Source organism: Balaenoptera ricei, chromosome 6, assembly GCF_028023285.1.
Source record: "Balaenoptera ricei isolate mBalRic1 chromosome 6, mBalRic1.hap2, whole genome shotgun sequence".
Taxonomy (NCBI): Eukaryota; Metazoa; Chordata; class Mammalia; order Artiodactyla; family Balaenopteridae; genus Balaenoptera; species Balaenoptera ricei.
This window is the reverse complement of record NC_082644.1, coordinates 37,973,146-37,999,236: the sequence shown is the minus strand read 5'-3', so window position 1 is coordinate 37,999,236 and position 26,091 is coordinate 37,973,146.

The window sequence follows — 26,091 nt, the reverse complement described above, 5'->3', positions numbered from 1 at the left end:
TATTGGTGCAAAAAGGGTGAACTTTCCATTTGCCTGCAAAGTATAGTCTTGAAAGTTTCAGTCTCTGAAGAAAGCCAGAGCTGACCCTATGTGAGATTTTGGAAAGCCTGGTGTTTAAGGAATGGTGGGCTGTCAGAAATACGTGTTTGGGGACTAATGGCCTTTCCGTGGTGACAGTTAGTACGGTTACTGGAGTTAGGGAGCTGCTGACCCACTGCCTCAGAAGCACAGCTCAATGGGTGAGGCTGTTGGTGATTGGCTGATTTTTAGAGTGTGTGTACTGATTCAAATTTATCTCTAATTAATAGTGGTTACTTGTTCACGACTTGGAACTTTGGCCAAATAATAGTCTCGCCCTTTCCTCAATATGAAAAATGTGTACTTCTATTTCTCAGTCTCTGTTTTTGGTCTTCCCTCAGTCAAACCTGCAGGGGAGACCATGGAAGATTGTCCAGATCTTTACCTATGGAGGTATGATTTTCAGCCAGTGCTGCCATTTACCGTGGTGAGAAAATAGCTCTAACTGTCAAATTGTTGTAATTCATTTAAAAACAAAAATCTGTGTTCTGGCCATTTAGGGCATTCTGACAAAGTCAGTACAGAATGAAGGACAAAATTATTTACTAGAGGACATGCCTGTATCTACAGGATGCCTGGCAACCCTGACTTCCCCAAGAGTATCACTAAGTGAGATTAAACATCACTTCCTATATTTAACAGCCACTTCTATTCATTTTGTGTAAATACCCTGTTGACACCTTTGCCCACTTTTCCATATTGTCTTATTTATTATATTTCTGGATATCTTCATGTAATATTAAAGAAAATAGCTTTTTAAATACACTATGACTTGTGCATATTTTTCTCAATTATTATTTGTCTTTTGACTTTACTTTTAGTGTTGTTTGCCAAACTGAAGTTTCTGAATTTTATGTTGTCAATTTATTACCTTTTCCTTACTGGTTTCCAAATTTTGAGTAGTTTTTACAAAGCCCACTCGCAATCCAAAGTTATAAAAATGTTCTATGTTTTCTTGTAATTCTCTTGCAGTTTCATTTTTTTACATTTAAAATTTTAATCTATTTGGAATTTTTTAAAAAATTTTTATTTATTTATTTATTTATTTATGGCTGTGTTGGGTCTTTGTTTCTGCGTGAGGGCTTTCTCTAGTTGTGGCAAGTGGGGGCCACTCTTCATCGCGGTGCACAGGCCTCTCACTATCGCGGCCTCTCTTGTTGCGGAGCACAGGCTCCAGACGCGCAGGCTCAGTAGTTGTGGCTCACGGGCCCAGCCGCTCCGCGGCATGTGGGATCCTCCCAGACCAGGGCTCGAACCCGTGTCCCCTGCATTGCCAGGCAGATTCTCAACCACTGCGCCACCAGGGAAGCCCTCTATTTGGAATTTATTCTGAGTACTCTGTGACGTCTAGAGCCAATTTACTTATTTCTCTCCTCATAAATTTACTGCCGAGATCTTTTCCACACTGAATTGAGATGTCATCTTTATCATGTACTAAAGTCCCCACCATATTTCAGTCCATTTCTAGATTTAAAAAAGTTCTGTTCTTTTGGTTTATTCACATATAAGTACCCCCTGTTTTAATTACTGAGACTTTGGTGAAAGTTTTACTGTCTGGTAGTGTATGTCCTCTCTTATTATTTTTCCTTTTTAGAGTTTTCCAGGCATTTTAATTTATTTTTTCTATATTAACTCTAGAGTTAGCCTGTCTAACTTCAAAACAAAGCAAAGTAAAACAAAACAAAGACCAAAATCTTTTGTGTGTTCATCGAGGTTACATTGAATTTAAGAATCAACTTGGGAGGAGTGTCACCTTTGTGATGCTGTGTGTTCCTTCCCAAGGCAGTGGTATGCCTCACAAGTTTTTCCACATCTTTTATTTTGTACCTTAATGGTGTTTTAATGTTTTCTTAAACATAATCCACATTTAAATATTCAGCGTATTCCTATATATTTAATCTTTTTGGTTGCAATTATAGTTCTTTTCACTTAATCTTCCAACTGCATTCTTTATATATTTGAAAGCCATCGCTTTCTGTATAATAACTTTGTATCCCACTACTTTATTAAATTCCTTTTATTGTTTATAATCATTGTTAAGTTGATAATTGGGGGTTATTCAGATATAGAATCATAACTTCTGCATATGTTGATAGTTTCCCGCCTCTTTTCAACTTCTTATTTAATTACACTGGTGAATACTGCTAATACAGAGAGAAATGTTATTGATAGTAGTGCATGTAACAGTTACCTATTGCCACTATAATACTTCAGAACAAACTATTCCAAAACTAGAGGCTTAAAACAGCAACCTGTCATGGCTGCTCACATGTCTACAAGTTGCCTGACAGTTCTGGGTAGGCTGGGTTCCACTATGTGTTTTTAGTCAACATAGGTCAGATGGTCTAAGATGGCCTTATCTGGGAATGTTTATATATAACTCAGATCCCCTCCTCGTGGCCAAAAGGTGTGACCCATTTATTTTGTACCAAGGATTGGCCCAAGTGACTCAGTAGATGTTTGTGGATAAAAGAATGAAGTTGGTTTACTAAAAACAAATAATTCTGATACCCTTGAGGAAGAAAGGGGTCTGACGAGTTTTCCTTTGAGCTAAGTGCTTACAGTTGCCACATAGAACTTGGGTTTACTAGAGAACTAAGGTAAACCTGTTGGCAGGATGGGCTGCTTATGCATTGATGTATAGCTCTGTTACCTGGCTCAGAAGCTCTCAACCTCTGCCAAAAACATGAGACCACATACTGAAATGTTTTCAATCTTCAAAAATATTTTTTTTCTGTAAAAAATATCTTAAAGATCATGAGGGTTGTCACAGGCAGAGCTGAAGCTGGTGCAGTTTCCTTTTCAGACATCTTCTCTGTGAGTACAAATAAACTTCCAAAGTGTTTCTCTCCACTTAAAATTTTTTGCTTCCAGGATAGAAAATGAACTGAGAAAAAGGTGTTTACTGAGGTGTTTTCACTAAAGGAATAAGCCAGATACATTTTCTACTCTCCATGTCAAATGCACAGAATCTCCGAAACGAAAAACTTGGATATGTTAATAATTCAAACTCTTGCTTCAGTTACTCATTGTCCTTGCATTTCCCTGTGTGTTTGGTAAATGTATGACTAAGAAAAACTGGTCACGTTTTGATAGAATGGCTCAAGGGTCTCTTGGACCTTGTTGTGCTCTGCCAGATCTCGCACAAGACATGGAGGTTAATTAATTTCCTTCCTTAATTCCATCCCCATGTGACACGTCTGGAGACAGTTATATGTGATCTGCATGTGTCTGTGTAGATGAAATAACAACCATGGCCGAGGTGCATAAGGACTCATGTGAATAGGGTTAATTTAGAAATCAAAATAAAACAGTAACTTGAAGATATGAATTACCATAAAGTTATTCCATTAGTGTGGAATGACCTATGCCATAGGGAATGATGGTCTTGAGACATCCTTAAATTTCTAGCTTGTACATCAAATTTAGTGTTGAGATATACATGAGTTACAAACTCTGTGACTTGGTAGAGAACAACATACTAAAAGAAAATTAAGAATTACAATCACCTTTCTCTTGAAATGTGTTAATTAGGGCTTGCTTCATTGGTGGCAAAAGGGAGTAATAGGGAGATGGTTAATTCAGTTTGAGGAGTGAGGAGAGGCCAAAAATAGGAAAAGGAATCATGAGATCAAAATGAGGAAAAACAGGGCTGGAATGGGAAGTAGAGCATGAAGCATGTGGGGAAAGTGGTTCTAGATGAATGAGGAATAATGGTACCAGAACAATGCCTGGTTTAGGTGGCATGGAGAGAAGGCTCTTATGTGGCATTGACAGCAGGGCACACCATAGGGCTTGATGCAGTAAAGGAAATGAGTAGGAGTAGATAGATATTAATTGACAATTATTTTTCAAATTTGTGGTAATAGAGAGGCACTAGTAATTAAAGGCATAGGTTACCAGCATTAGGTATTGTCTTAAAATAAAGTGTAAACTGGCAGTTAAAAATGGCATTTATTTTTACCTTGTGTGCATAAATTGATTATTGTTGATCATTTTCCCATATATTTGCTTATAATTTATCTTTTTTTATTTCATGAATTATTTATAATTTTTTTCTGCTTGTTTTCAGTACGTACTGGACAAATTTATTTTCAAAATGGAAGTAGCTTTATCTTTGCCAATAATAAATAAAATAATAAAAATTATACCTGTAACTTATAAAAATTCAGATGTTTATCAAAGGATAGAGAAATAAAAATCAATCATAATTCCACCATTCAGAGAATAAATATTGTTCTTAATAATAATATATTATTATTGTTTTAAATAACTATTTTTATAACATTTATGAAAATTAGATTTAATAAAAAATTTTTATTGTGGTAAAATATACATAACATAAAATTTTAGCCATTTTTGAATGTAAAATTTAAGGGCATTAAATACATTAACACTATTGTGCAAACATGATATGTTTCCCCTGAATTGTTTTACTTACACTGATAGCTTCTCATGCAAAAAATAAAGGCACGATTCTTTAAAGGCTCCCTACGGTTGCATTGTAGAGCTGGCCTATTGATGGACATTTGGATGTTTCTAATATTTTTAGCTGTTAAAAACCATGTTGTGATGAACATTCTTATGTTATTATTTATACAGTTTTGCAGACCTGTCTATTTACTTTTGGATGAACCCCTAGAGGATGAATGGCTGGATTGAAGAGTAATCATATTTATAATGCATTTGACACATATTATCAGATTGGCTTCCAGAAATGCCATACCAGTTACACTCCTACCAGCAGGAAATGAGAGTATGGGACAATATTTTATTGTTTTTTGTATACTTTTGGTGTTTGAATTTTTTATAGAGTTAACATAATATTTTTACCATTATTAAACCATTATCTGTCATATATTTGTACTTTGCTTTCTGACTTTTACATTTGCTTTTTCTCTAGTTTTAAACACTTATCTATCTAGATTTTATTTTGACATATGGTTTGAGAAAATAAGCCAAATTGGTCTCCTCCTACTAAATTGCTAAGCAATTGTTACAAAATTTATTAGATACGCCACTCCCCATTTGATTTGTGTTGTCTAGTCTATCACACATTTTATTGAGAAAATGACTGTACTTTCATTTTCAGTATGTAACAACACAAAACAGGGTTCCTATTAAATCGTTTAATATTCTTGTTTTGTCCAAATGCCAGAAGTTTCAAATTGTTAAAAGTTTATTGTATTATCCACTTCTATTTTATTATGTTCCAAGGATACCATCATTCCTCTCAGAGAACAGCCCAATTTTGTCATAGACAGTGATAGTAAAACAGGATTTGCTTCAGTTAACTACCTCACGACTGTTCCTTGGAGTACTCTTGCTTTAGTAAGAGGTGTGAGAGACACTGTGGTCTAATGGTGTAGAACACTTGAAAAATTTGGATGCATGTAGTAATAGCTCTTGTATATTCAACACTGTTAAATTATTTATAATAATCAGTAGGATTACTCATAAGTAATGAAAATATGGCAAAGTTTCCACTAAATCATATGGTCTGTTTTGGTGTAATAGGGAAGAACAAATCTGACTCCATATTGGGTCTGTTTCTTTTACTTTAACCTTTGTATTCTATTGCTTTTGCTACAAGTTAAGAATGTTGCCTATAGCCTGAAATATACAGGATCGCCCATTCTCAAGGCTCTGACCTTTAAAGGTATAACACTTTTCCATTCATATAGAGGTAAAAAGTTGCAGAACTGAGAATAAATTGTTGGAGGTTTACAGGAACATCCTGACCTGACCTACGTGGACAGCAGCAAGAACAAAGGATTCTGACACCAAGAAGTCTGCAACAACCAACCACGCCCCCTCCCCTGTTAGTATAAAAGAAGCCTGAATTCTAACTTGGGTAAGATGGTTCTTTGGGACACTAGAATACCATTTTTTGGGTCTGCTGGCTTTCTGAATAAAGTCGCTATTCCTTGCCCCAACAACTCATCTCTTGATTTATTGGCCTGTCGTTCAGCAAGCAGTATGAGCTTGGACTCGGTAACATGTGTTGGTTGATATTCTGTTGCCTATTCATCTATTGCCTATCCACTCATCCTTCCATCCATTCTCTACCTACTTCCAAAAACAACTCAAGATGATCTTGATATATTAAGACAGTTTTTTGAATTGTGGTTTGTAGGTATTTGTATTAAAATAACTCCAAATACTCTCAAAATGTAGATTCTTGAGCCCCACCATGAACCAACTATATTGGAGTCTCTAGGGGGTGGTGCATGAGCACCTACCTAGCAGCGTCCCCTACACCACGTGATTCTGGTGCACCTTAAAGTTTGTGGACACCAGAGACTATTGGAATATTAGAGTGTGGAAATTTGATCCTCCAACCAAGTTAATTAACCTCTGTATGGAACACAGTGGTTGCTCTAATTCTGTGGTTATTTTTTCAACCATCTGTTGTATTTTTATTACTGGGAGTCATGTGAAAAATGTTGCCCACCCTCGTATGTTATTACATAGCTTTGGAAATTCCTTCATCTCAATCCAGTGTTTTTCTCTAAGAAAAGAAACAATGTAGGGAAGGAAAACATCTGAATAGCAACACACATTTATTTTTCAAGACAAGTTTTGAAGAAAATTGTCAGGTGTTTTCAAAAGTAACACTTTTGCCCTGAAGACAAAGGGCAAAAACTTGGATCTTTTGAGTCTCCTAATCCCACTGGAAGAATCCACAAATGTGTGCACTTTATTAGGGGGTGCTATGGGTAGTATTCTTTTCCTGGCTCAAAAGGTAAGAGTCACCTAGGGTTAACTGCCAAAGATACAGATTCTAGAGCTCTACCACAAAGATGCTGAATCAGAATCTCCAGGAGAGTGGACTGAGAATCGGATTTTAAACAAATACCCTGGATGATTCTTCTATTCAGGCATATTTGCTTTCAGAGCTACTTATATGTGTGTTTAAATCCTTACTCTGTTACCTTAGCTTGGTGATCCTTGGCAAATTACTGCTTAACTTCTCCAAGCCTCAGCTTCTCCATTTATAAAACTGAGATGCTTTTTTACTCGGGGGTCTTGTAAGAAGGAAATAAACTAATAGTAGGTTAAGCTGCCAACACAGTTTCTAACATGTATTCAGAGTTTAAGATTTGTTGCTTCCCACCCTACTCCCCTTAGAATGATTATGTTTGTTCAAATCCTATCAACGTTTTAGGAATTTATGATTGACCTTTATGCAAAATAATCCAAACTAGCTTGCTGGCAGGGAAGCATATGGCAAAACCACAGAAGGAAACTTCTCACTGTAGATCTGAGCTCTGTTTTTCAAATTGTGGTCCATGCATCTGAATCACCTATGATTCGCTTTAAAAATAATTAAATCAATAAACTGGGTTCCTGGCTCTCATTCCATACTCATCAAATCAGAAACTCTAGGATCAGGATCTATGATCAACTTTTTAAACAAGCACTCTTAGTAATCCTTACATTTCTGAAAGTTGGGAAGCAGAGAGAAAAAGATTTTAATAATCAGAAGGACCTCCTTCCAGAGAGCCTCCAGAATTGGTGTCTGACATCGCAGTGTCTGTGCCGTAGACCATCTCATTCCTTCCTGGTAGGCAGTCTCCTTTGTCACTCTGGCTCCACAGCCCTTGCTTAACTGTGCCCGGCCCTGGGATGTTCAGAGGACACCATCATTCCAGCTGCCGCGGAAAAGAAATTTGATCTAACATTTCCTGCTATGCCTCTGGTTTCCATGGCCTTGTTTCCTGGTCTCCATCCACCCCCTCTCCTGTCAGCAAGGGCTGTGACTTGTGCACAACTGCTGGGTTGTATTATCTCCGGTTGACACTGGTCCTTCTGGGAGTGTTGGCCGAGAAGACCACCTTTGTTGCAAAGTCGTCTAAGAAACATGATTCCATAAACAAAATGCTGAAACTACAGCATGTCCTGAGGGCTGCTTTGCAGAAGTGACAGGTGGTGACTAGGCTGAGCCCAGAGATGTCTGAATATTCCAAGAACAAGTGTCCAGTCTTGGTCCCTCCTAGCCTCTCAGTTTTCCAATGACATTGGCCTCAATGTCTGAAGATAGGGAGCACCTCGGATTCTAGATTTGTTCTAGTTTCAGGGATGCTCAGCTTGTCTGCTGACTTCAAAATCAGGAGTCTCTGTTCCTTCAAAATCAAGCTCCTGGGCCTATGTTCTGGCCAATAGCTAATAGGTGAGAGCAGGTTCAAGCTCAGAGATGGAGCTTTGCCTCTTGCATGGCTATGCACGTTGGTTAGTGGTCAAGGAAGCCCCTCCCAGAATGTACTAGGAGAGATCCAAACAAATGACGGGCTGAGCTTCCCAGAACTCAGGGTGACCTTGAAGTTAGTGTTCAGGTTTGTACTTTCAAGAGAGTACAAGGGGAGTCAAGAGGGAAAGGCTCTGCCCTTATCTTAGAACATAGGTCTCTCCTCTGCAGTCTCTGAGTGAGGATAAAGAGTGATTTATGGCAAACAATATTTGAACAGCATTCCTCATCCTGGCTTTTAATTAAAGGGATCTATGAAAGATCACCATTAACTCAGGTCTCCACAGCCAAAAATGATTCACACAACTGAAAACATAAACAAAGCTCCAGCAGACCTCCCCCTTTACCAAGTTTATCCATGCTCTCTATGCAGCAGCTCTCTATGCTGCTGCTTTTTATTTGATAAGTCTGTCCTAATGCTAATAATTCTTGTATCCAAGAAACACATGTTGTTGAGTCAAATGCCTTAACAAATTGATGATCCCAGTTTCCTGTGGATTATTTTTCAGGCGTGAGAAATTAATTGTCTAAGCATAATCCCATGGTTCAGCTGGAGATTTAGCAAGGTTTCCCTAGAAAGTTGTCAAGGAAATCCCAGATATAGATGGCGTCAAGATGGGGAGGCAGATTTGTGATGGAGTTTGGTGTGCAGGATGTTTATTAAGGAGTGTCTTTGGGAAGGGGAAGGGGATCAGGGGTGGGCAGAATGCAGGCACACGGCAGTCTCAGCTGATTCCATGGGAGCTCTGGAGCTAGAATGGCCCTTCAGAGTTGCCCCAAGTTGGGCTGAGATGGATCAGTGATTAGGTATGGGCCGCCCCTGGGAGAGGTGTGACTTGGATGAGCCAGCTTCTGCAGCTGAGGCAGTCCTGGGAGAAGCTGATGGTAAAGCCTTTGAGCCAACAGCACGCCCAGTGGCTGAGACCAGTCCTTCATGGCAGGGGGCCTGCTGGGCGCATCTTTATGTCCATGGCGCTCTATCCACGTGCCAATAACACCTACTAGAAATACCTCAGTGTGATTTTGCACTACTCCCCACTTTGCTTTGGGGATCTCCCTCTTTCTCCCTCTCTTATCTTCTCTAGCTCTTTGTCTTATTCTCTCTCCTGCCTTTCAAGATAATTCTCCACCCAGCTTCTACCATTAACGTCTCAGTTAGCATTCAGTGTCTCCATCCACATTGGTCCCTGGTTTGAGAGTCATTTTTTGAGCTTTGACCCAAATCCCTGCGTTCTGCTTTATGGCCTCAGGAGTATGTGCCACACCCACATCTTCTTCTGACAAAGCCATCACCCTTTCTGTGTATCTTAGTCTCCTTCTACAAAAAGAGAACACTAAAACCCAGCTTAGATTTGAAATGAGACAGTGACCCAAAGACCATGTATTGTCTTTGACGCTTAGCTTTGTCATTTCCCTTGAGAAAGCCCCTCAAGGTTAGGTTGGGATCCATCCTCAGATGTTTATATGTCGCCTAGTTCCCAGTCTTTGGCCCTCCTAAAAATGAGCTGGCTACCCATTAAGGGCCATGCGGCAGAGCTCATATCCATGAATTTTTGAGGGAATGTCACTGAGTGTCCTTTACTACCCAAGACTTGTAGATCTGGAAGGATCTTAGCCCCTACCATTGTAGCCTCAGCAATAGCAGCTGCTTTGTATTTTCCACTCAGATTCAGCTGAAACTCATCGGAAATCAGATCTGATGAGGGCCTTAGTTCTGATGACTACACTAACCTCATCTGATCAGATTTCCAGTTAGTCAGGATGGTTGCTGAGTCCTTTGTCCTGTTGTTTCCTTGAGACCAATTTGGAATGGTGGTGCTTCATGAATAATCCATGGGCATTAACCAGTTGCACACATAAGGGCATTTCTACTGTGTCTTTGCCATGGAATTTTAGATGGTTCTGACGTAATTCACAAGTAATCAGGAAGAGCCAGGCTCTGATTTAAAGTATCTAGAGACCTTTAAGGGTCCTTTCAAGTTTCCAAAGGAAAGGCACGCTATTAACTATGAGTGGTCCTAACAGGGATATTTCCCCTGGAGGGTCTTTAATGTCACAGTTGGCAGTATTACAGGGACGAAGAATATATAAGGATACTTCTCAAATTATTTGGAACAAAACTTGATGCCAGCTTCTTTTGGTTTCTGTTGTTGCCTTAATCACCAAGTTGTGTGGGTTAAAACAAAAGCCATAATTAAATTGAACCCAGTTTTGGGGGAAAAATTGGGCAACTCTTTGCTTTAAACAGAAGCAGGTGGTGTTGGAATGTTCAGTGGAAGTGAGCTGTGAGGAGGCAATGCAGATTTTTTCATTGAAAACAGTTAAAAATACTCATGGTCTTTTGTGTCAGGCTGTGATTAAGATATATACATATATATCTTAATTTTATGTGTATATATATATATATATATATATATATATGAAACTGAGATATATATATCTATCTCAGTTTCAGAAAAACTGTGATGGAAATACAATACAGTTTTAATTATAGAGTGATCTTTTGTGGTAAGGGAGGGTGGAATTTGTTTCTGTGTTTGTGTGTGCATGAATGTGAGGGAGAGTTTAAGTGTTGCTGTAGATGAAGATGTCCTTTTCCAATTAGAAATGTGATTTCATTTGTATTCCATTCAGGAACTCATCCATGCTGTAAAGAATGCCCATTATTTATGCAGCAAACTTTCACAATGGAAAAGAGGACGGATGGAAGAATTTGGCCAACACCTCATTGGCTGCCTGGGATAGGAGAGCTGATCTGGTTGACAAGCAGGAATCCTATTCTTCCCTAATCATTCTAGGGTTTTCATTCCTGAGTCCATGTGTTTGTTCCGTGGAATGCTCATAGTAGGGTCACATGTCTCCAGGCATGGGGAATGAAGAGCGGGCCATAGCCCAATTGTTGAAATGCCCATTTCCCTCAGAAAATACATCTTTCATTGCAGCACAAGAGCTTCTCTCTAGTTGTGGTGTGCGGGTTTTCTCTTCTCTAGTTGTGGCGCGTGGGCTCTGTAGGCGTGGCACGCGGGTTCCAGAGCGCATGGGCTTTGTAGTTTGCGGCATGCAGGCTCTCTAGTTGAGGGCGCGAGCTCAGTAGTTGTAGCACGTGGGCTTAGTTGTCCCACGGCATGTGGGATCCTAGTTCCCTGACTAGGGATCAAACCTGCGTCCCCTGCATTATAAGGTGGATTCTTTACCACTGGACCACCGGGGAAGTCCCTGTCCTGTATTTTTATTTGTTCAATCTGGCACCCTTACCTCTAAAGGGCATTTTTCCTCTGATTGAAAGTGAGGCAGACGCTTTTTGAAGTCTTAGATTTTTGTTACTGTTGTTGTCATTGTTCTTTTTGACTTCATTAAATTCACAAGGATGCCTGGATTTTTATAGCTCCCATTCCTTCATTGAAATTGAAGCAGGTTTCATGATTTCTGCTTAAGAAAAGGATAATTGAGCAGCCAGCATACTCTCCCACTTGTAAGTTACCATTCAATTATTCTTAGTTGAATGGACAATGTAAATGCTAGTAATTTGCCAAGTTGGTTATTTGAGGATTTTTACAGATGAGGAAAAACATTAGAATTGTACGTTGCGAAGGGCAGTTATAAAAATAAAGGAAGCTTATTAAAGCCTGTGATGGGATGAAAGATGTTTAGTAAAATATGTAGTGATATTACAGGTTCTGTTTCCAGCTCTGAGGATAAATAGCTGTGAGACCTTAAGCAAAGCACTTAATCTCTCTGGGCCTTATTTTCTCCTTTTACAAAATGAGCTAGCTGTATTAGATGACTTCTAGGGCCAATTCTGGCCCTTTTATTCCACCAAAAATATGTAATTTTTCCAATACTCCAATGCTAAATCATTTCTAATTTGGTAACTTGGGAGTCTGATTCTTTAGGAAGCAAGGGAAAAGTATTTCCCAGGCATAAAGGGATTCCTCCAATGATTATGATTAGCAGTTGTTTTATCACTTTAGTAACAGAAAGCTATTTCAGCAGCAGTTCTTTCTTGTTTATTCCATTTGTTCGTCTAGCCAACCTTTGTGTGGTTGTATGGGTTTGAGAAATCAGAAAGTATAAGATAGGGTCTCCGTCTCAGTCTAGTGGGTTTGGGGGAAGGATGGGTATGGAGAGAGACACAAGGAACAAGTCAGAACCTTGTGGTAAATACTAGGCTAGAGACAATGGTGGAGTAGTATGAAATACAGCACATATTGATTTCTAAGGAAGTAGTTTTCCTAGTTGTTGCTGATTGAATTCACTATAAATTCTAGTATCTCTAGTGTCTGGCCACTCTGATCAGATGCAGCATCAGAATCACGTTACTTACTCCGTTACCATGGCATGCATGTTCACATGAGCTGGTACATACACACATGCACACACGTACACAGAAGTGAAAGCTTTCTAGAGAGGGAACAAAAAAGAAGTTATGTGTGTAGAAGAAAGGACAGAAAGGAGCAAGAAAGAAGAGTTGCTGTTCAAAAGAGCCACCTTTTGTCTCCATTTTTTCTACTCTCTATTATATCATTAAGATTAGGGATTTTTAAAAAGTAGCCAAAATTTACGAAGTACTTACTATGTGCTAATCATTGTTATAAACATGCTAATCATTGTTACACACATTCACTTATTAAATTCCCTCAATAACCCTATGCAATAGATACTATCATTAACCCATTTTACAGGGGAGGAAACACGCATAAACGGGTTTTTTTTTGCTTGTATGTTCCCCTTTTTCTTAGATGAGAAATCCCTCTACTGTTCTTACAATGTAATTGGTCCAGGTCTAAGAAATACAACCAGTATTTTTCTGAGGGCTTCTATTTCCTAAGGAATTAAGAATTATGATTTTGTGAACTATTTCCTTATATCTGGCTTTGCATAACTCAAATACAATGCTTTTACAACTACTTCTCCTATTTTCCCCAGATCCCACTGAGCCATCCTTTCCTCCTTATTTCAGAGGGTATGGTGGTTATGCAATGCGTATTTCTCCTCTTCAGCCCCACACCCACAAGATGGATCAGTGTATTATTTGAATTGGTTTGCGCAAATAATTAAGAAATCATTTTTAAAGAACTAGCAGATGTAAATGCGAACATTCCAAACGGGGCATTAGATTAGAAGCCACTGGATCAAAGCCGTGCTTAACAATTGTCTATGTAAGAACAGTGTGAGAGGCATTTGTAAAACTCTGAGGAGGAGCTGGAGAGTGTGGGAAGCAGTGGGGTGGCAGAGGGTGTGTCTTGCTCTTGGCTGTATTAGCTGGGGGTGCCTTCCGCCGTCTGCCGTCCGGAGGATGCAGAGTAACGAGTGACAACGCAGACGCCGCCATTCCTCTCTGTCACGTACCTGGGAAATTCCTCTTGGATTTATTAGCCACATAAATTGCTTGTCTGCAAAGCGTAGCCATAGAGCACCCCAGAAAGATTGAAATGGTATCATTTCTTTGGGAATAATAAGCTAGAGGTAGTATAGCAGTCCAAGAGCAATTATAACACTATTAAATGTTCAGGTTACTCCCTCTCCCTCATGATTTGTGCTTGAGAAAAGTGTACCCAAAGGTCTGTATTTTCAAAAGGAGGTCAGAGCTGTCCAGTAGCCAAGAACAGCAAAAAAGACATTGATGATTCCTGAGCAGAAGACTAGCAACTTGCCATTTCTTTTTTAGAAAGCAAAACATTATACTATGAAAAACTATTCACACCGTGTAAAAACACATGTACCATATACTATGTAAACATGTATACAGTGTAAATATGTAACATCATATATACTGTGTAAACATGTAAATATGTATATCATGCAAACATGTAAAAACCATGTATATATGTAAATGTGCTTGCCATGTAAAAACATGCATACCATGTAAACACATACATACCATATAGACATGCAAAAAACATGTATACCCAAACTGATTTATATTTTCTTGATTTTTCTAAGAGTCTAATGAGAAACAATCTGTTGGTTTAAGGAAATTATGATATAATCTGAAATATGATTTCAAAAGGCCTTAGAGTCCTAGAATGCTTGAGTTGGATGGGATGTTAGAGACCATTCTCTTCAGCCAAATAGATATAGGAAACCATTTGACAAACATTTGTTGACTTCCTACTAGATGTATAGTGCTAGACTAAGTACTTTAGGTAAAAAAGAAGTAAAATGACAGCAAAAGCATGAGCAAAAAAAGAAAAAAATGAATAATTGGACTCTTTCAAAATTAAAAACCTTTGTGTATCACAGGAATTATCAAGAAAGTGAGAAGACAACTTGGAGAATGAAGGAAAATATTTTCAAATCATAAATTTGATAAGGGTCTAGTATTTAGAATATCAAGAACTCCTACAACTCAACAAGAAAATGACAAATTAACTAAAAAAGGGGCAAAGGACTTGAACAGACAGTTCTTCAAAGAAGATATACAAATGGCCAACAAGCCCATGAAAAGATGCTCAAAATCATTAATCATTAGGGAAATGCACATCAAAACTATATGACACCATTTCACATCCACTAGGATGGCTGTAACAAAAAAAATTAAAGAAAGAAAAATAACAAGTGTTGGAGAAGATGTGGAGAAATTGTAACCCTCATTCATTGCTGATAGGAATGTAAAATGGTTCAGTCACTGGGGAAAACAGTTTGGTGGTTCCTTAAAAAGTTAAACATAGAATTATTGTATAATCCAGTGATTCCACCTCTAGGTATAGACCCAAACAAATTGAAAACAAATACATGTATATGCATGTTCTTAGCAGCATTATTCACAATAGCCAAAAGGTGGAAACAACCCAAGTGTCCATCTATGGAAGAATGGATAAACAAATTGTGGTTTACACACACATTGGAATATTACTCAATCCTATAAAGGACTGAAGTACTGATACATTCTACAATGTGAGTGAAGGTCAAAAAATTATGCTAAGTGAAATAAGCCCTACACAAAAGGTCACATTTTGTATGACACTATTTGTACAAAATATCCAGTATAGGTAATCCAGAGAGACAGAAAACAGATGAGCAGTTGCCACTAGTGGTTTGGAGTGATGAAAATGTTTTGGAACTTGACTAAAGTGGTGATTGCACAACATTCTGCATATACTAAATGTTACTGAATTTTGCACTTTAAAATGGTTAATTTAATGTTAATGTAAATTTCACCTTCATTGAAAAATAAAGTAGTGCACTGTATAATAAAAAGGGCACTGGATCTGGAATCAGACATGGGTTTGTGACTTGGCTTTGCTACTTTCTCTTTATATGAACCTGAAGAAATCATTCAATCTCACTCTGGAAAATGCATGTTCATAAAATAGGCAACATTCTAACCTACCTCAGTTGGGCATTCAATTAACAGCTGGTAGACAATTGAGATAACACATATGAAACCTTTTCCTATCTGTGATCATTATTTTCATATAAACTAGGTATTGACTAAGCAAACTGAGAATCATTGCAAAGTAATACTTGTGGGGAAAATGATGCACACTTACTGTGGAAAGGAAGAAATGCAAGAGTGAGCTAAGTGAGGTGGCGAGGTAGAGACAGCAAGACTGGATGGTTTCGGTCCTCTGCTGGCCTTTCCACGTTCTGGGAAGGCGGGAACACACCGTGTGAGTCAAGCAAAGGATCAGGCAATGGTGGAAGAGAAAGGAGAAGAGGGCTTGGCTCACCCGCAGTGGGATAAACTGAGAGCTGGCTAACCCCTGGGAAGTTAAGGATTGACACCACGTGCGGGCCCTCAGCCTGGGTTCGGCTGAACTCACTGCTGCAGACTCAAAGGGTTGCTGATTATATTTATTTTGCAATGTGCAGATGTGCCTATTTGCTTGGGCCTCTGGGCACAATAGTGATAACAATGCAATTTATCGGCCTTGTTTCATCTTCCTCAAGTAACCCAGTCCACGTGCCCACTGGCAGTTGATTCTGCCAAGGGAGAGACGGGGAAGGAAGATCCTAGTGACTCCGGGGGGGAGGCGCTGTGCTGGCACCCCAGAAACAAGGGGCTGTGTCTGTCTTGAGCTGTGTGCAAACTGCTTTATCTTTAAGAGCAAGGACATGGAAAAAGCTTTTGTTCAGGAAAAAAAAAATCCTTTGTACAGTGGGTCAGCAAAAGTCTGAGAGGCAAATCCACTCTGTTACTTCCAGTAATGGAAAAATACGTTGTTTTATATTGGCAGGTAATTATTTATTATGTAAATATATATATATTTTTTAAACAGAGGGAACCACTATTTTTATTTTTTATTTTTTTAAATTTTTATTTATTTATTTATTATTTATGGCTGTGTTGGGTCTTCGTTTCTGTGCGAGGGCTTTTTCTCGTTGTGGCAAGTGGGGGCCACTCTTCATCGCGGTGCGCAGGCCTCTCATTATCGCGGCCTCTCTTGTTGCGGAGCACAGGCTCCAGACGTGCAGGCTCAGCAACTGTGGCTCACGGGCCTAGTTGCTCCGCGGCATGTGGGATCTTCCCAGACCAGGGCTCGAACCCGTGTCCCCTGCATTGGCAGGCAGATTCTCAACCACTGCACCACCAGGGAAGCCCCTATTATGTAAATATTTGGTTTTGCTTTAAATAATACCTAAATATGTGTGTGTATAATCATATTAATGTTCAGAATAACTTAACTAGAATTCCTATCCTAGAATGAAGAGATAATTCATTTATTAGCAGTCAAGGTCTGTGAAATGGTCATACAAAGAGAACTTTAAAAATTTTAGGCTAACATAGGACAAATTAAAAATTTTGGAAACCCTCAGCCTTCACTCTGTGTGTACGTGCAGAAGCACATGTGTGCTTGTCACATGCGTGTGTGTGAGTTTGTGTAAATGCCCTTTGCTGAAGGACTGCAAAGCTCTGGCATGAATGTGGGTCTGGCCTAGTAACAAAAAGCTCAGCTCATCTGACAGCTGCTCTGTGGCTCAGCGCATTCATGGCTTCAAGTGTCCCCAGTATAAAAAGTTGAGGTGATTCACCCAACTTTAGCCTCTATTTATATAACCAGGAGGTATCTATTTCTAATGGAATTGAATTTGAACTTCCAGAACTTCAGATTTACTTCCTTTTGATAAGACATAGTTTTCTATTTGAGAAGGGAGGACTTTCCAAACCTAACAAAACAGATGAGCAACATATAAGTCGACCAGACTTACACACAGGTGGACTTATATGGAGTGTGTGACAAAGGCAAAATTGTTCTTCAGGGCGTTATCAAGGCCCCTATTATTGCCATAAACTATTATAATGATGGTCTGTTGAAGAGCCGCAGTGGAGAAACAAAAGTCAGAGGAGAAAGTGCTGATGATCTTTGGCTGTTTGGGAGCAGAGACCAATGTATTGGGGCCCAAAGCCAAGCTCGAAATCTTGGGCCCCAAGAGTAGAGGAGACAGAATGGGGAGGAGAGGAGAGATAAAGTAGTAGGGCTTCTTCATTTGGTGAAAGACATGAAAGTCCAGGGAAAACAAATGAGAAAAATTGTTACTTATTTCTCTTTGAAGATTTCCCCTTCCCTGCCTCTCCCAGCGAAAATTAGAAAAATGTAGAATTAGGAAATAGTTTTCAATGATGAATAACATGCTTAAGACAGGTTGTTTACCTGGCATTGAATTCCCAAAAATAATTTTTAAAAATTGTGCAAGAGGAAGAATTACCGGGAAACACATTGTTTCTGTTCATTATAAGCCATCATAATGATAAACAGGACCACTACAACATTCCAGGGGAGGCACCAGACACATTTCTCCCTGAAAGAAGTACCTTTTAGTGTTGGCAGTGGCTGCTAGGGGTCAAGGGCATTGAGACATTTCATTGCCTACAAATGCCTATCAACCAGTCAATCACTTTTCTAGATTGGGTGGGGGTCCTCATTACCAAGGTATTTTCTATTCAAGTTTCTAGAGCTATGAGGTTATATAGAGAGTCACCATAAGATAAATAATTATTGGGCTGGCCAAAAAGTTTGTTTGGGCTTTTCCATAAGATGTTGCGGAAACATTCATTGCCCAAACGAACATTAGTATTGGGCGAACCCAATACTAATGAACTGGCCACTTTAAAGCATTAGACCTCCCTCAAACAGCCTTCCTCCTTTATAGTAAAGTCAATTTTGCTGACTGTCAGATGTTGTAAACATCCAGTGATGCAATATAGATACAGTAATAAGGCCCAGGAGAATGTAATCCTTCTCTTGAAACTGAGGGAGGAGAACCTCTTTGGAGTCCTTACCTGTATCTCATGATGTTTCTGGCAACAGCACAGCTTCTTAGGGACTTGGAGTCAGGGAGGTTACCCTGCCAATGGGGAAGCCCGTTGATCCCCTGCTCCATGCAACCCTTAGTCTGTCCTAAAGGTGCCAGTATATTCAGGGTCTGGTGAGGTCCCGCTTCCTGGTTCATAGAAGGTTGTCTTCTCACTGTGTCCTCACATGGTAGAAGGAGCTGGGGAGCTCTCTGGGATCTCTTATAAGGGCACTAATCCCATTCAGGAGGACTCCACCCTTATGACCTAATCACTTCCCAAAGGTCCCACCTTCAAATACCGTCACAGGGGGTGGGGCGGTTAGATTTCAACACATGAATTTTGGGGGAACACAAACATTCAGTCCATAGCAATGTGAATAGATGACAGGGTCTGTGTAAGGGAGAATAAGCCACCTAAAAAGCAACAAGAATTGAAATAACAGCAGACCCATGGAGGATATTGATATATATTGTAAAATATATCAAAGGTAGAGAGAAGAAAAGTGTGTTTTGCTGACCATCAGTGTTAGCGGTGCAGAGCCAAGAACTTTCCACAGCCCAGACACACACCATAGTGACAACACAGGACTGGACACCTGCCCCGAGTCTACAGCGGGGCTTTTGCCTATTTTTTATAGGTCCTCTTGTTTTAGTCTATAGTCTTTAGTCTATATTGTCTGTAGCCTTGTTAGAGACTATAGTCTTTAGTATTGTCTTTTCCAAAAATAAGCAAGGAAGAACAAAACTTGATGCAGGCTTTTGAGTAAAAGCCAAGGAAACTACAAGAAAAGGTTGCAGTTAAGAATTTTGAAAACACCCAGAGGTCCCCTCTGAAAGGCCTTTGTGGTTAGGATGATCTCTGCATCCAGCTGTAGTGCTTCCCTAGGTTGCCAGCGTCCTTGGTCGTCATTGCATCTGAATCAGCCAGTTCATTTTTGTCAAAATCTATCTCCAAGGGTCTTGGGTTCAGGAAATCTCAGAGGACTTTTGTGAAAGGGCAGAAGAAAGAAAAGAGAATGGCTCTATTAAGTCCCTTGAAGAATTTTAGAAAATTATTTGTGCTCCCCTGAATCTTTAAACTCTACAGTCTAAGGCAGAAATACTTTGAGAGTTTAGTACAAAGCAGAGAAACCCTATGATCATGACAGGGCATTGGTACTGTATTTCTTGATAATACAAAGCAAGCAGGACCTCCAGCGGTTGGTATTGAAGAGTCACATTGAAGGGTAGTGTCTGATGTAGGAAGCTCTCTGGGATCTGCCCATCTTATGATGGGCAGTGTTCACTTTCTAACTTTTCTTCCTTCCTTCCTTCCTTCTTGCTTGCTTTAGTAGGATGGGAAAGAGGTTGGTTTGTATCAGAACAACCTCAAACAAATGAGAAATAAGGTGCATTCCTTATCATTCTATACCATAGATGATACCAGAAAGTACAATATTCCTTTTTTAACCTTAATGTTGGTGTTTTCCTGGGTTCTCATACCTTTGTCAGCTTAGCATAAGCTGACAGACCTCAGCACGTGTTAGGTTAGATTTCTTAAGGTTCATTAATGTACAATTTCACGTAAAGATATATTAAATTTGTACACATTTTCCTTAGAAGTTAATATACAAAACAGGAACCTTTTATGAGCAGTCCATGTAATGCATCTTCCTTCTTTCTCTGCTCTCATTGGCTTTTATCCCTTAAATCAATCTAATGACATTTTATTGTCTCCCCCTCTCCCGCTCTCTTCTTTGGTTCCACAGGAGGAAGTGAGAAAAAATGGTAGAAACTTCCATGGTAATAGCTTTTGTCCTGCTGCACATGATATGTTTTACCTTCCTAAACACATCAAGAGACTTAGTTTGTCAATGGGAATGAAAAGCAAGTTGGATCCATTGCAGTATCTCCCCACCTACTCCCATCACTTGCCAAACAACAACCCAGTATAGTATATTCCTTTCTTTTATGGTTGCAAATTTTCTGAAAATTTTATATTTCTCCAAAAGACATACTGAGGAAAATGGATGTGATTCATTTAGTGAGGAAAGGAATTAGGATGGCTTGCTGTTATACCAGAAAATGAGCGTCTCTCATTAAAATGTCTTTGATGCATTTCTGCATCCCAAGCATCCAGCATAATGCCTGGCATGATCGCGGGCTCAATAAATGCATAATGGATTGACCTGGCATCTAAGATGGCCAGAAAAACGATAGTGACTTTTGTTATAGCCAATACCTAGGAAGGGGAATTGGGTTAGTGATGCCAATCCTTAAACACGTCCTAAAGTTAGATTGGAAATATGTTTTGTTCAGAGATGATATTGTGAAAGAAAGTACAAAGTGTCCAAATTAGAAGTTAGCTCATCAAGTAGCTGATGGAAAAAAGGGTGGGACTTCCAGAAAGGGGGTAGGAAATTAATATTTGTTGTTGAACATCTGATATGTACCAGACAACGTGACCCTCAGAAGTATAGGTGAGACATACATTGTTTCATGTAATCCCCTAAAGGGATTAGTTTTATGATATGCATCTCACAGATGAGGAAACTGAGGTTCCGGGAAGTTTGCAACTTGTAAAGGATTACAGTTAATAAGTGTAAGAGCCAAGACTCTAATCCAGGTCTGCCCATCTCCAAAACCTATGGTATTTCCCTAATTGGGAAACATCCCTTTTACCACTTTTAAAGCGAGGACGTTATTAATCCCGTTGGCATTGAGAATCTTCTGAAGGGTGGAGTCCTGTGTGGAGGCTGTGATCAGGATGCTGGATGCTAGAAGAGAAATCAGACATGTGTCCTTGTCAAGTCCTGGGGGGTCTGCCCAGCTCTCTCTTGGGAGCTACAGAGCCAAAGGGCTGAACCGGGGACTGGCCCAGAGCAATGCTTAGAGGGAAGGAAAGCTCACAGCTCGAGTTGCAGGAAGGTGCATGTCACAGATAGAATTCAGGCTCCAGCAGGCTGAGAAGTCTTCCTTTTGGGAGCTTATGGTTTGGAAAATCAACACAGACTCAAATAGTGTCTGCTGAGCAGAAAGAGGGGAGATGGGAGAAACATGCTTCTAGCTACAACACGTCTTTCTCCTTCTAGATTGTATGCATTTCTTTACGCTGTTATTTACATTTAATTATTAAAGTAACATTGAACTCAAAAGGTATAAGTTCTATAGCCCACTTTTTGCAAAACTCACCTTTTAAAATGCAAGAAAAATTTGGGAAGTACAGTAAACTAGGAAAGAATGTTGCTTAGTGAAATACGAATCCCTCCTGGGCAGATCCAAATGTTGAAGGGATAATGTGAGAGCATTAAAATGAAAATAAATGAATAAACAAAACTCCTTTGTTGAATACCTATAATGCATTTCTGGAGTCATTTTTATCCTTCTCTGACATGGAGACTGGCATAATTAAGAGAAAAGGGATCAAAACCAGGGTCTGGCAAACAGGAAAACATTTCAAATATAGTTTAAACTGTTAAATTACTTCCAAGTCTAGGCTCTGTCTGTGTCCCCATCATAAGGCTGTACACAGGAGGTGACTCTGGGGAAGAGCAGCATTCTAGACACGAATGGAAACCAGCTTTTCAGAGGGAAACACCCAAGAGATGGGAGAAGTCTTCTTTTTCAATACTTCCTCTTAAGTATTTCATCACTGCATATACCACTGGGTAAAGTGACTCCAACTGTAAATATATTAGAGAGACATGAGGTGGTTTTAAAAATATATTCCTTTTATATCATATGACATGATTGAAAAGGGGGAGCTTACTAGATTTATGTGTGGTGATGCTACTTTGGAGTCACAGAAGGAAATTCTTTTATGAGGCTTCATTTGGATTTATTAGGAAAGTTCACTCACCTCATGGAGGAGAGTTTTGAGCTCCATCCCTTGGAGCTGGATTATCCATGTCCTCTTTGTCCTGGTTTCATGAGATCTTTAAGATCCTTGACCTTACATGAGAGAGATTCCACACTGCTCCATAGGTGGGTCCAGATGGGATCAAAAGAGCGGATGCTGCACTCAGTGCTGGGTGAGTGATGGAGGCCAGCCCCTGATGGGGCACCTGTGGGGAGGAGCAAGGACAGCACAGTCCCTTCCACCCAACTGTGCACCAGCTGACAGTGGCCGCTGTGGGCTTCACCACATATGTGACTGTTCCTACTTTTGGTGAAGAGTCTAGTGAGGGCTGAAATCACCCTAAGAGCTTAAACTGGAAAAAAAAAAAGATGTAAGAGAATGGGAGAATCCAACACTAACTCTACATAGAGGTGTCTCTGTGTGTTGTATATTTTCATGTGTAACTGCCCAATCAAATCTGGGCATGGCTGGAAATATTAGACTTTTCCAGAAATGGCAAAATGATGTGAAAAAATAAAAAAAAATAACAAGAATGAAGAGGAATGATCATTAGAATTCCTTAGTTTCTGTCCTGTACCAAAAGCAAACCAGTAGCCTGCAGGTGGTTATCTTTCCTAGATTAGAAACCATGGCTAGGGTGCCTTGGATGTTTGTTCTCTGCAGGCCTTTTACTGATGTCCTGTGTCATTCATTCATTCATTCATTCACTATGTCAAAGTGATAAAAGGATCAATTTGCAACAAACCCCCGATCCCCCAAATCGTCAACATATTTTCATTCAGTTGTAAGAGTGTAACCATGAAAACATAGATTGAGGACCCAGGCTCTAGCCTCTCCTTGCTGGATCCAAATGAATCAATGCCTCATAGCCTCTCTCTATATATGCACAATGATCACGGTGACAGTGAAATTTCCAGAGAATCTGTCTCCTGTTTTTTTCTCATTTATGATCTTGTCCATTTTCTATGTCATTTTCATCATACCTAGTTTAATCACGCAGGAAAAGGAAAGAATAGAGAATAAAAACAAATGACAGAGGAGATAAAGAAGAATTACTATGAACGTTCTAAATTGTAATATGTATTGATTACTTTACTTACATTATCTCTACGTCTTTATAAATATAATTGGTATATGCCTTACCACTATTCCTTTGTATGTCTCTTCCTCTTACAGTAACCCTATAAGATAGATATAAGGGACTCATCAGACCAAAGCCATACAGCCAGGACATACAGAGTTGGATTAAACTGGCTCCCAGGCTCTTTCCAATACCTGAGTGTGTCCTGATCAGTCTCTTAGTTTTTCAATTTGCCTTTGCTAAAACTAAAAACAAAAACCAGCTCTTAGACACAGATCGATCCATAGCTTACAAACTCTTCTGATCTTTGAACCAATATCTCCAAAATGTGTTCCATGTTAATGTGCATTAAAAAAAGATTCTCTGGGCAAACAAATGTAGGTCAAACAAGTTTAAAGTCTTTATAGTAGGATATGTCAGAGATGTTGATATTTTAATACACACTGTGAAGCATTGCAGATTATTGTTGGTAGTGGGTACAATTGGCTTTCCAGACACGTTTGTTCATTGTCTTAGGTTGGGTTCCCTGAAAACAGACACTGAGATGGAGAATTTCACTCAGAATATTTATCAGTGTATGTTCTCAGGAGTCATACCTGTATGGAAGTGAGGAAGGCAGGACTGGGCAGAAGGAGAAGCTGAGCTGCCAAACGGCTGCACCTGAATCCTTAGTGGATGCCACCATGAATTCTGGAGCTGGGATGGCACCTACAGATAGTACTGAATTGTAGAAACAGGGTCCAGTCTTTGGGTTTCTACATTAGCCATCAGTGGTTGCTGGTTTCCCCCTCACTGAAGCAGTTCCCTACAGCTGAGGGCAATTCTCAGAGAGGGGTACTGAGATTCAGCTCTGAATAGGGGATCTGGGCAGAGCTCCCCAGCATCTACTACAACCATGGGACATTTCTTCATGAAAAATTCATGGAACCAGTGCTCTATGGAAGACCCTTTGGGAAATGTTTCCTATTGGACTCTACTAAATCATATCAACACAACAGCTTACTAAGGGAAACCAAGAAGGACCTACTGTATAGCACAAGGAACTATACTCAATATTTTGTAATAACCTATAAGACAAAATAATCATCTGGAAAAGAATCAATATATATATACATATTTATAACTGAGTCACTGTGCTGTACACCTGAAACTAACAGACATTGTAAATCAACTATACTTCAATTAAAAAATAAAAGGAGAAATTGTGCTCTGGGCTTTAACATCAGAGATCAAATCAGTGTGAACCTGGGGCCTGGAATTTGCTCCAGTGTTTTTTTAGCAAAACCATTCTTCATATATATAATATATGACAAGAGAAGAGGGATGGATTCCCCATCTTGTCATATATTTGGTTTGCTCACTCCCTCTTCCTTCACATCCAGGTTGCCAATAATACATAATACCTTCTATTTCAATAAAACTAAGACATGATAACAACCCCTTCTCCTCCTTGTCTCCATTCTGGCCCCCATATAGCTTAGATACTTTTAGGGCAGATGAATGAGGGAGAGGGGTCATTCTTTGATAATTTTCTCAATTTCTGTTATGTTTGTGGCCAATGTACATTTTTTACATGTTTTCTGTGGTCATTCTTGGTCATTTATATTTATTTGAAAGTCATCTGTATCATCTAGGCAAGATTCCCACAGGGAACCCCAAAAGGGTCAACTAAAGAAAGTTTAATTAAAAGATGATTTACAAAATCACAAGCAGAGTTAAGGGAAGTGAACATGGAAAGGTGTGATCCACCAGGGAAAGGAGAGGAAGCTGTTATGGGCACCGAGGTGAATAGCTGTAGGAGAGGATCTATGTATGCCCTTTGGTGGAGGAAGGGAGCTGGGGAATAAAGTCTCCTCTCATTCCTTCCCATTGACTGAACCTAAAAGTGGCTGGAAGGCAGAGGGGTTGATGTGGTCCATGAAGGTCAATCTTCCGGCACACAGCAGGGAGGAGTGGGAAGACAAAGATCTGGAGGGCAAAGGAAAAATTCTATCACCAAGGTCTTCATAGACGGTTGATTTACATAGAGCCAAGTAGACGCTCTCATGTTTTTCAAGTTTCTTCTGTATCTGTATCTAATTTTATCTGTTTGTTTTTCTCCTTTAAAAAAAATTATTTTACTTAATGATTTATCTATTTTCTTTTTCTTTCTTCCTCCCTCCCTTCTTTCCTTCCTCCCCTCCTTCCTTTCCCTTTCTCATTCTCTCTCTCTTTTTTGATTAAAGACCTAGATCTTCACACTATTAATTATCTTCTTTTTGGTTTTGTAATTCATTAATTTCTGTTTTTATCTTTTTCAAGTCTCCAATCTTATATTTGAACTTATTTTTACTAACGCTTTTTTTAAATTTTGCTTTCTGTTTATGATGCTTTTCTTTTCTTTCAATTTTTCTTCCTTCCTGCCTTCTGTTTTGATGTATCAAGTTTTTAAATATTTTTCTTTACCCTCAACTGATTTGGAGGTCATACATTCCTGTTGTAGTCTTCAGTGGTTATCTTTATGTTAAAAACATTTGTTTGTGTTTTTAACAAAAATTTTACTCTGGAATAACAGAAAAGTTATAAGTATAGAGTAGAGAGTTCTTTACACCTCTCACCCAGTTTCCG